The sequence below is a fragment of the Triticum aestivum genome, chromosome 6A, assembly GCF_018294505.1.
Source record: "Triticum aestivum cultivar Chinese Spring chromosome 6A, IWGSC CS RefSeq v2.1, whole genome shotgun sequence".
Taxonomy (NCBI): Eukaryota; Viridiplantae; Streptophyta; class Magnoliopsida; order Poales; family Poaceae; genus Triticum; species Triticum aestivum.
The window spans coordinates 210793929-210805978 of NC_057809.1; positions in this window are offsets into that span (position 1 = coordinate 210793929).

Consider the following 12050-nt stretch of genomic DNA (forward strand, 5'->3'; position numbering starts at 1 on the left):
ATACTTTCGGGATTAGTGTTGAACCTAAATAAGTGCTATTTGGTGTTTGCGTTGAGCATGAATATGATTTGATCATGTTTATTGCAATATGGTTATTCATTTAAGTAAGAGAATAAATTGTTGTTCTGTTTACATGAATAAAACCTTCTATGGTCATACACCCAATGAAAATGGTTTATTGGATCTTAATCGTGGTGATACACATTCTCATAATATTGAAGCCAAAAGATGCAAAGTTAATAATGATAGTGCAACTTATTTGTGGCACTGCCGGTTAGGTCATATTGGTGTAAAGCGCATGAAGAAAATCCATGCTGATGGGCTTTTGGAATCACTTGATTATGAATCAGTTGATGCTTGCGAACCATGCCTCATGGGCAAGATGACTAAGACTCCGTTCTCCGAAACAATGGAGCGAGCAACAGATTTGTTGGAAATCATACATGCTGATGTGTGTGGTCCGATGAATATTGAGGCTCGCGGCAGGTATCATTATTTTCTGATCTTCATAGATGATCTGAGCAGATATGAGTATATATACTTGATGAAACATAAGTCTGAAACATTTGAAAGGTTCAAAGAATTTCAGAGTGAAGTGGAGAATCATCATAAAAAAATAAAAGTTTCTACGATATGATCGCAGAACTAAAATATTTGAGTTACGAGTTTGGCCTTCAGTTAAAACAATGTGAAATAGTTTCACTACTCACGCCACCTGGAACACCATAGTGTAATGGTGTGTCTGAACGTCATAACCGTACTTTATTAGATATAGTACGATCAATGATGTCTCTTACCGATCTACCACTATCATTTTGGGGTTATGCATTAGAGACAGCTACATTCACATTAAATAGGGCACCATCTAAATCCGTGGAGATGACACCGCATGAACTGTGGTTTGACGAGAAACCTAAGCTGTCATTTCTTAAAGTTTGGGACTGCGATGCTTATGTTAAAAAGTTTCAACCTGATAAGCTCAAACCCAAATCGGAGAAGTGCATCTTCAGAGAATACCCAAAAGAAAATGTTGGGTACACCTTCTATCACAGATCCGAAGGCAAGATATTCATTGCTGAGAATGGATCCTTTCTAGAGAAGGAGTTTCTCTCGAAAGAAGTGAGTGGGAGGAAAATAGAACTTGATGAGGTAACTGTACCTGCTCCCTTATTGGAAAGTAGTTCATCACAGAAACCTGTTCCTGTGACTACTACACCAATTAGTGAGGAAGCTAATGATGATGATCATGTAACTTCAGATCAAGTTACTACCGAACCTCGTAGGTAAAACCAGAGTGACATCCGCACTAGAGTGGTACGGTAATCCTGTTCTAGAAGTCATGTTACTTGACCATGACGAGCCTACGAACTATGAGGAAGCAATGATGAGCCCAGATTCCACGAAATGGCTTGAGGCCATGAAATCTGAGATGAGATCCATGTATGAGAACAAAGTATGGACTTTGATTGACTTGCCCAATGATCGGCGAGCCATTGAGATTAAATGGATCTTCAAGAGGAAGACGGACGCTGATAGTAGTGTTACTATCTACAAAGCTAGAATTGTCGCAAAAAGGTTTTCGACAAGTTCAAGGTGTTGACTATGATGAGAGTTTCTCACTCGTATCTATGCTTAAGTCTGTCCGAATCATGTTAGCAATTGCCGCATTTTATGAAATCTGGCAAATGGATAAACAAAACTGCATTCCTTAATGGATTTATTAAAGAAGAGTTGGATATGATGCAACTAGAAGGTTTTGTCAATCCTAAAGGTACTAACAAAATATGCAAGCTCCAACGATCCATCTATGGACTGGTGCAAGCATCTCGGAGTTGGAATATACACTTTGATAAGTTGATCAAAGCATATAGTTTTATACAGACTTGTGGTAAAGCCTGTATTTACAAGAAAGTGAGTGGGAGCACTACAACATTTCTGATAAGTATATGTGAAAGACATATTGTTGATCGGAGATAATGTAGAATTATTCTGCAAAGCATAAAGGAATGTTTGAAAGGAGTTTTTCAAAGAAAGACCTCGGTGAAGCTGCTTACATATTGAGCATCAAGATCTATAGAGATAGATCAAGACGCTTGATAAGTTTTTCAATGAGTACATACCTTGACAAGATTTTGAAGTTGTTCAAAATGGAACAGTCAAAGAAGGAGTTCTTGCCTGTGTTACAAAGGTGTGAAGTTGAGTAAGACTCAAAACCCGACCACGGCAGAAGATAGAGAGAGAATGAAAGTCATTCCCTATGCCTCAGCCATAGGTTCTATAAAGTATGCCATGCTGTGTACCAGACCTATTGTATACCCTGCCCTGAGTTTGGCAAGGGAGTACAATAGTGATCTAGGAGTAGATCACTGGACATTGGTCAAAATTATCCTTAGTGGAATAAGGATATGTTTCTCGATTATGGAGGTGACAAAAGGTTCGTCGTAAAGGGTTACGTCGATGCAAGTTTTGACACTGATCCAGATGACTCTAAGTCTCAATCTGGATACATATTGAAAGTGGGAGCAATTAGCTAGAGTAGCTCCATGTAGAGCATTGTTGACATAGAAATTTGCAAAATACTTACGGATATGAATGTGGCAGACCCGTTGACTAAACTTCTCTCACAAGCAAAACATGATCACACCTCAGTACTCTTTGGGTGTTAATCACATAGCGATGTGAACTAGATTATTGACTCTAGTAAACCCTCTGGGTGTTGGTCACATGTCGATGTGAACTATTGATGTTAAATCACATGGCGATGTGAACTAGATTATTGACTCTAGTGCAAGTGGGAGACTGAAGGAAATATGCCCTAGAGGAAATAATAAAGTTATTATTTATTTCCTTATATCATGATAAATGTTTATTATTCATGCTAGAATTGTATTAACCGGAAACATAATACATGTGTGAATACATAGACAAACAGAGTGTCACTAGTATGCCTCTACTTGACTAGCTCGTTGATCAAAGATGGTTATGTTTCCTAACCATAGACATGAGTTGTCATTTGATTAATGGGATCACATCATTAGGAGAATGATGTGATTGACTTGACCCATTCTGTTAGCATAGCACTTGATCGTTTAGTTTGTTGCTATTGCTTTCTTCATGACTTATACATGTTCCTATGACTATGAGATTATGCAACTCCCGTTTACCGGAGGAACACTTTTTGTGCCACCAAATGTCACAACGTAACTGGGTGATTATAAAGGTGCTCTACAGGTGTCTCCGAAGGTACTTGTTGGGTTGGCGTATTTCGAGATTAGGATTTGTCACTCTGATTGTCGGAGAGGTATCTCTGGACCCTCTCGGTAATGCACATCACCTAAAGCCTTGCAAGCATTGCAACTAATGAGTTAGTTGTGAGATGACGTATTACGGAACAAGTAAAGAGACTTGCCGGTAACGAGATTGAACTAGGTATTGAGATACCAATGATCGAATCTCGGGCAAGTAACATACCGATGACAAAGGGAACAACATATGTTGTTATGCGGTCTGACCGATAAACATCTTCGTAGAATATGTGGGAGCCAATATGAGCATCCAGGTTCCGCTATTGGTTATTGACCGGAGACGTGTCTCAGTCATGTCTACATTGTTCTCGAACCCGTAGGGTCCACACGCTTAAGGTTTCGATGACAGTTATATTATGAGTTTATGAGTTTTGATGTACCGAAGGAGTTCGGAGTCCCGGATGAGATCGGGGACATGACGAGGAGTCTCGAAATGGTCGAGACATAAAGATCGATATATTGGACGACTATATTCGGACATCGTAAAGGTTTCGAGTGATTCGGGTATTTTCGGGAGTACCGGGGAGTTACGGGAATTCGTATTGGGCCTTAATGGGCCATACGGGAAAGGAGAGAAAGGCCTCAAAGGGTGGCCGCACCCCTCCCCATGGGCTGGTCCGAATTGGACTAGCGAGGGGGGGCGCCCCCTTCCTTCCTTCTCCTTTTCCCTTCCCTTTCCTTCCCTCCTACTCCTACTACTTGGAAGGGCTCCTAGTTCTACTAGGAAAGGGGGAATCCTACTCCCGGTGGGAGTAGGACTCCCCTAGGGCGCGCCATAGAGAGGGTCGGCCCTCCCCCTCCTCCACTCCTTTATATACGGGGGCAGGGGGCACCCCAAAGACAACAATTGATCCTTGAGATCTATTAGCCGTGTGCGGTGCCCTCCTCCACCATAATCCTCGATAATATTGTAGCGGTGCTTAGGCGAAGTCCTGCGACGGTAGAACATCAAGATCATCACCACGCCATCATGCTGACGGAACTCTTCCCCGACATTCTGCTGGATCGGAGTCCGGGGATCGTCATCGAGCTGAACGTGTGCTAGAACTCGGAGGTGTCGTAGTTTCGGTGCTTGATCGGTCGGGCCATGAAGACGTACGACTACATCAACCGCGTTGTGCTAACGCTTCCGCTTCCGGTCTACAAGGGTACGTAGACAACACTCTCCCCTCTCGTTGATATGCATCACCATGATCTTGCGTGTGCATAGGAATTTTTTTTGAAATTACTACGTTCCCCAACACCTGGCATCAATACCAAGTCTTCAGGATCACACCAATTTCTTCACTTTCAAAGTCTTCAGAAAACCAAAGTCTTCAGTTGAAGACATTCATTTTTAGGGGTCGACTTTCTCTGTAAATATCAAACTCCTCATAGACTTATAGACTTGTGTACACTCACAAAACATTAGTCCCTTAAGCTATAAGTCTTCAATACACCAAAATCACTAAGGGGCATTAGATGCACTTACACACTGACCATGCAGGGCTAAAGGAATTGTATGCGATAGGTATGTACAAAAGCCTCAAAGGGCATCAGGCACTTTGTGATGTGCTTAAAAAGCTGATCCTCAACAGGAACCCTAGGAAAGAGGGTATTGCCTTTGAGAGGAAACTCAATGCTGATGGGACCTACTTGAAACCTGAGCAGTATCCCAAAACCTCATGGGTTGCTGCAAAGGGACCTTCAGTGGATCCATCTACCTTATCTGGCTTTACATGTGAATCTTTATATTCTTCTGGTGAGTCATTTGACTCCAATTATAAACTGTTCAAAAATCAGAATGGGTATTTGCTAGATATGTTGGCACTAACTGCAGGACCGGCCCCCCTATGAAGAAAATCTGGGTTCCCAAAAGGTGCCTTGAAAATCTTCAGGTGAATGTCATCATGACACTACGTGTGAAGAATAGGAACCCTAGATCAAATTCTTCATATGGATCCAAGTCCTCATATGGATCAAATTCCTCACATGAACATCATCATGCTAACACTTCAGTTTCGCAGGGAAAGACCAAGGGCTATGAATATGTGCATTATTCTTCAAATCATTATGTTCATAAGTCCTCGAAGAGTTTCTCTTCTTATTCATATGCTTACTTTAACCCCTCTTATGTGAAACGAAGTGGATTTGCTTCAATGCCACCTGTTGGTGTCAAAACCGGCGGATCTCGGGTAGGGGGTCCCGAACTGTGCGTCTAGGCCAGATGGTAACAGGAGGCAAGGGACACGAAGTTTTACCTAGGTTCGGGCCCTCTCGATGGAGGTAAAACCCTACGGCCTGCTTGATTAATATTGATGATATGGGTAGTACAAGAGTAGATCTACCACGAGATCGGAGAGGCTAAACCCTAGAAGCTAGCCTATGGTATGATTGTTGTTCTGTATGTTTTCCTACGGACTAAAATCCTCTGGTTTATATAGACACCGGATAGGGTTAGGGTTACACAAAGTCGGTTACAATGGTAGGAGATCTACATATCCGTATCGCCAAGCTTGCCTTCCACGCCAAGGAAAGTCCCTTCCGGACATGGGACGAAGTCTTCAATCTTGTATCTTCATAGTCCAGGAGTCCGGCTGAAGGTATAGTTCGGCCATCCGGACACCCCTAATCCAGGACTCCCTCAGTAGCCCCTGAACTAGGCTTCAATGACGACGAGCCCGACGCGCAGTTTGTCTTCGGCATTGCAAGGCGGGTTCCTCCTCCAAGTACTTCATAGAAGATTTTGAACACAAAGATAGTGTCCGGCTCTGCAAAATAAGTTTCCACATACTACCATAGAGAGAATAATATTTACACAAATCTAATGTGCTGACGTATTCCGTAGTGTGACGCACCACGGCCAAGTCTTTATTCGAATCGTTTTATTATCCCACCCCAGCGCGTCATGCGAGGCGGTTTCCTTGGCACGTCTTGTCGAAGCAGAGATCGTGTCCCCTTATTCCGGGATTCTCATCAATACGGGCGTGGGTAACCCAACCGTGCCATTGATTACGGCGCTTGGGGATAAGCGAGTTTTACCAGGCTGGTGGGGACACATTGTTGCATCCACCCATATAAGGGGATAAGGATCCCCCTTTTCACCTACGCCTTCTTCCTCCTTTGCCTATCCATTCTTGCGCACCCGAGCTCCAGCGCCCAAGTCCGCACTCCCCACCTCAACCTTCTCCAGCCATGTCCAGAGCGGGAGGCAAGTGGATGGTCTCCTCCGTTACGGAGGGACACATCAAAAAACTGAGGAAGGCCGGATACTTGTCTAATGACATCGTGCACCGGCTTCCCGAAGAGGGGCAGCTCCTCCCCACCCCAAGGCCCCATGAGAGGGTAGTGTTCCTTCCCCACTTCCTCCGCGGACTAGGCTTTCCTATCAACCCATTCGTCTGGGGACTCATGTTCTACTACGGCCTGGATTTCCATGATCTGGCCCTGAATTTCATCCTCAACATCTCGGCGTTTATCGTCATGTGCGAGGCCTTCCTCTGCATCCGCCCCCATTTCGGCCTATGGCTCAAGACTTTTAATGTCAAGCCGAAGGTGGTGCGCGGCAACCAGGCGGAGTGCGGAGGCTCCATGGTGGGCAAGATGCCCAACGTCTTATGGCTCGAGGGCTCCTTTGTGGAGACCCTGAAGGGGTGGCAATCGGGGTGGTTTTACATCACCGAGCCGCGCGACCCTGAGTGGGTCGCAGCCCCCGCGTTCCGGTCCGAACCCCCAACGCGGCTCACATCCTGGAAAGAGACGGGCCTGTCGTGGGGTAGCAAAGGAGAGGTGACTGGACTGCAAACATGCATCCAAACCCTGGTGGACAAGCAGCTCAGGCTTGTCAACGTAGTCCAGGTCATGCTCATCCGCCGGATCCTCCCGTGTCAACAACGGGCCTTCAATCTGTGGGAGTTCAACACGGCGCAGCACCGAACTTTGAACAGGCTCTTTGACACGACGTACGAAGACGTCTGGAAGGTGCTTTTCAAGGGCGCCGAGGCTCCCGCATCTACTACCGAGGATCACGGATTCAGCGCACAGCATCACGCCAGCGCGGTAAGTTGTTTGTGCCTTTTACGGGGTATTAGTTTTTCATAGTTTAACTCTATGTGGGATCTAAGCTCCCTTACCTTTGACAGGTTTGGGAGGCGAAGTCCGGACAGATCGACTGTCCGGCTCCTTTGCCCGAAGTCCCAGCCGATGCCCGCTTGGTGAAGCTGCTGGTTCCGGCACCCTATGTGGTGCCGGAGAAGAAGGCCATGAAGGGGGCCATGGGGACTCGAAAAAGTGCTCGGCACCAGGAGGTGTCGGGTTCATCATCCGACAGCTCCAAGGCACAGTCCTCCCGTGAAGACGAGGAGGAGGAAGAAGAGACCTCTCCCCCTCCAGCGGGGGGAGAGAAGAAAAGGAAGGCCGCCCTCACTGAGGAGGCCGAAGGGTCCAAGAAGGGGAAAACCCTTCCTCCGGACTACTCCACCGACGCTGACAATGGCGGAGAGGAGTGGCCGCTCAGGGCCAAGCCCCTGGAGAAATCGTAAGTATCCGGATACCAGAGTAATTCATAGTATTCCTTTATTGCACAGCTTTCGCTTATGTCGAATATGTTTATGTAGCCCACCCAAAGACCGGCTCGACGCGTCGTCGAGCGGTTCACTGGACTTGTCGGATGTGAATTCGCTTTCGACGGCTTCCTCCCACCGCCCTATGGACGACACTGAAGTGTTGTCCCAACAGGTTCCAAGCTGGGAGGAGGTGGTCCTGGAGGCGCCGCAAGGTGACCTCCCGGACTCCAGGAGTGAAGGGGATAGAACCCCCCAGGGCTCCAAGTCCGGCTCTAGGTCGGACACCGCTCCGGAACCTTCGAAGGTTCCAGAGTCCGGCGGGCGACCTCCTTCCAAGAGGAGCAAGCCCTCCATGCCGGTGACCCCAGTCCAACCGGAGGCGCCGGACAGTCTGTTGGAGGCGCTCAAAGGTGCCTCCATCGACGAGGAGCACCGCACCATTATGAGTGCGATGGTCCAGAAGGTTCAGTCCGCCAAGAGCGGACTGACTGAAGCTTGTACTAGCCTTTTAACAGGCTTTGAGGTAAGTAAAGAATGTGTAAATAATATTACCGCATAGACAGTAGCCCCTGATGCTCTGTTTGGCGTTCGGGAAGAAAAGCCGAATAGAGGATCAAATAAAATTCGCAGGAGTCTAACAAAAAGGAGTCAATATGCGTATGCAGGCTTCTCTGCTGGCGTCCGCCGCACTGACTGCGGAAGTGGACACGCTAAAGCAGAACCTCGAGCAGTCCGAGTAAGAGCTTGGGCTTGCCAAGAAGTAGCTCGAGGACAAGGAAGGTAAGAAATACCTTGTTGAAATATATATATAAAGGTGCAATTGCAAAAAATGACAGGATTATCGTGGCTATTGTAGGGGCCATGTCTGAGGTGGCGACCCATAAGAAAGTGCTGCTCGAGGCCAAGAAGAGGGCGGCCACGGAGCGCACCGAGCAGGAGAAGTATGAGGCCGAGGTTGGCAAGGTGCGGCAGGAGCTCCAGGCACTCATGGAAAAACATGAGAGTTTGGAGCTTGACTCAAAGACGCGAGCGTCCGAGCTCGCGGTGGCTATTGAAAATGCCAAGTCTGCCAAGGCCAAATCCTAGAAGACCCTCCAGGAGTTGGATGAGGTGAAAAAGATAGCGGCGGGTAAGGCATTCTTTATGCAAAGCAAACATGTAAACGTAAGTTACTTGTTACTTACCCGAATCCGAAGCTCTCCAGGAGCATTCGCAGATCTTCCCTGTAGCGTGTCCAATGCCGCCACATTCTATCGAGCCGAGGAAGGTAGCTCGACAGAGAAGGTGTTCTGGTCTCAGTATGCTGAGGCCGGACACCCCGTGCCCCTGAGCGACCAGCTGAAGCAACTGGTCGAGCTCCACAAGGCGGCCGAACAGGCCATGAAGGGCCTCATAGTTCGGCTGTGGCCTGGAGAGGCTCTGCCTGGGAGCTATTTCGGGCTGGTGCGGCAGCTGATGGGGGCCTGTCCAAGGCTCGAAGTCATCAAGCACTCCGTCTGCATTGAAGGCGCCCGTAGGGCCCTTGCCCGTGCTAAGGTGCACTGGGGCAAGCTGGATGCTGAGAAGCTTGTGAAAGACGGGCCACCGCCGGGCAAGGAGCATCGCAAGCCCGAGATTTGTTATAAGGATGTTCTGAAGGGTGCCTGCCTTATGGCGGATGAATGTTCCATTGATGTTCCATTGATGTAATAGGAGGCAAGGGACACGAAGTTTTACCCAGGTTCGGGCCCTCTCGATGGAGGTAAAACCCTACGGCCTGCTTGATTAATATTGATGATATGGGTAGTACAAGAGTAGATCTACCACGAGATCGGAGAGGCTAAACCCTAGAAGCTAGCCTATGGTATGATTGTTGTTCTGTATGTTTTCCTACGGACTAAAATCCTCTGGTTTATATAGACACCGGATAGGGTTAGGGTTACACAAAGTCGGTTAGAATGGTAGGAGATCTACATATCTGTATCGCCGAGCTTGCCTTCCACACCAAGGAAAGTCCCTTCCGGACACGGGACGAAGTCTTCAATCTTGTATCTTCATAGTCCAGGATTCCGGCTGAAGTTATAGTCCGGTCATCCGGACACCCCCTAATCCAGGACTCCCTCACCACCTTTCTCTTATGGAGCTCGCAGAATGATGAACTCTTTGCCACCCCTCCAGATGTGGGTGGTGAAGAAAAAGAACTAATCTCTTATGCAGGGTCAGGTCTCCAGATGAACTTAAACATCTGAAGAATTTGCTGGAGACCTGAATATGCTTGAAAGGATGCAAGCTAATCATGAAGAAATGAACCTTCATTTCTCTCGTCCTCATACTGTTGCACCTATTCTCTTCCTTGATGAAATTGATCTGATGAAATTGATGTCATATTCTTCACTGATGAAGTATATGAGTTCGTAAGTCGCACTAATTCATCTGCAGGATGATCAACCCAAAGCCACTGAGTGGGTCCTCGATAGTGGATGCACAAATCACATGACTGGTGATAGGAACTTATTGATAGACACTGCTTTAACTCCATCACATCTGAAACATATCACCTATGCTGACAAAGGCAAAAGCAAGGTATTGGGTCTAGGTAAGGTTGCAATCTCAAAGGATCGACACATGGACAAAGTCATGCTTGTCGAGTCCTTAGGGTTCAACCTCATGTCTGTCTCAATGTTTTGTGATCTTGATATGGTTGTTGTCTTTGGCAAGTATCGTTGTGTTGTGATCATGGAAGCTGACAATTCCAAAGTCTTCGAAGGCTTTAGGAGAGGAGATTTGTATATTGTTGATTTCTTTACAGGACCACAACCTGCTACATGTCTACATGCAAAAGCTTCAGAAGGCTGGCTATGGCATCGACGACTTGGTCATGCTGGCATGAGGAATATGCACATGCTCGTGAAGAAGAAGCATGTCATTGGCATTGAGGGTGTCAAATTCCTCAAGGACCATCTATGTGGAGCTTGTGAAGCTGGAAAGATGACCAAGGCCAAGAATCCCTCAAAAATCATCATGACTACCACTCGTCCATTTGAATTGCTTCACATTGATCTCTTTGGCCCTACTCACTATGCTACATATACTAATGGTGCATCTTTATATGGCTTCGTCATAGTTGATGACTATTCTTGTTACACATGGGTGCATATCATCACTTACAAAACTGAAGTGCAGGAAGTCTTCAAACGATTTTCCTTGAGGGTTTCAACCAACTTTGGTGTGAAGATCAAGCACATCAGAAGTGACAATGGAACTGAGTTCAAGAATACTGATTTTGATGACTACCTTGATGAACTTGGTATTACTCACAAATTATATGCTCCTTATACTCCTCAGCAGAATGGCATCGTGGAGCGCAAGAATCGGGCTCTTGTTGAGATGGCTCGCACTATGCTTGATGAATACAAGACGCCTCCTCGCTTCTGGCCTGAGGCAATTGATACTGCGTACCACATCATCAACATGGTATATCTTTACAAAATCTTCAGAAAGACCTCATATGAACTCCTCACTGACAAGAAGCCCAATGTGAGTTATTTCAAAGTCTTCGGTGCTAAATGTTGGATTAGAGATCCTCATCACAGTTCTAAATTTGCACCGAAAGCACATGAAGGTTTTATGCTTGGTTATGGAAAGGACTCACACACCTACAGAGTCTTCAACACCTATCACCACAAGGTTGTTGAAACTGTAGATGTGCGGTTCGATGAAACTAATGGCTCGCAAAGAGAGCACCTACCTCCTATGCTAGATGAAAAATCACCTGAGGAAACCATCAAGTTCAAGGCTACTGAGGATGTCATTCCTACTAAAGAATCTGCTGAAGAAGGCATTCCTGATCGCTAAGAACATCATGTTGGTGCACCTGAAGAAAATGGCTCTGAAGAAAATGCTGAGAAAATTCCTCGTCGTCAACTAGCACATCCTCGTGTCGCACATGAAGTGCAGATGGAGAAAATCATTAGCGACATCAACGCACCAGGTCCTCTCACACGCTCAAAAGCTTCACATTTGTCTAACTTTTGTGGGCACTTTGCTGCTTTCGTCTCTATCACAGAGCCCACTAAGGTAGATGAAGCATTTCTGGAGCCTGAGTGGATTCAAGCGATGTAAGAGGAATTACATCAGTTCAAGCTCAACAATGTGTGGGAACTTGTCAAGCGACTAGACCCATGCAAGCACAATATCATCGGCACCAAATGGATCTACTGCA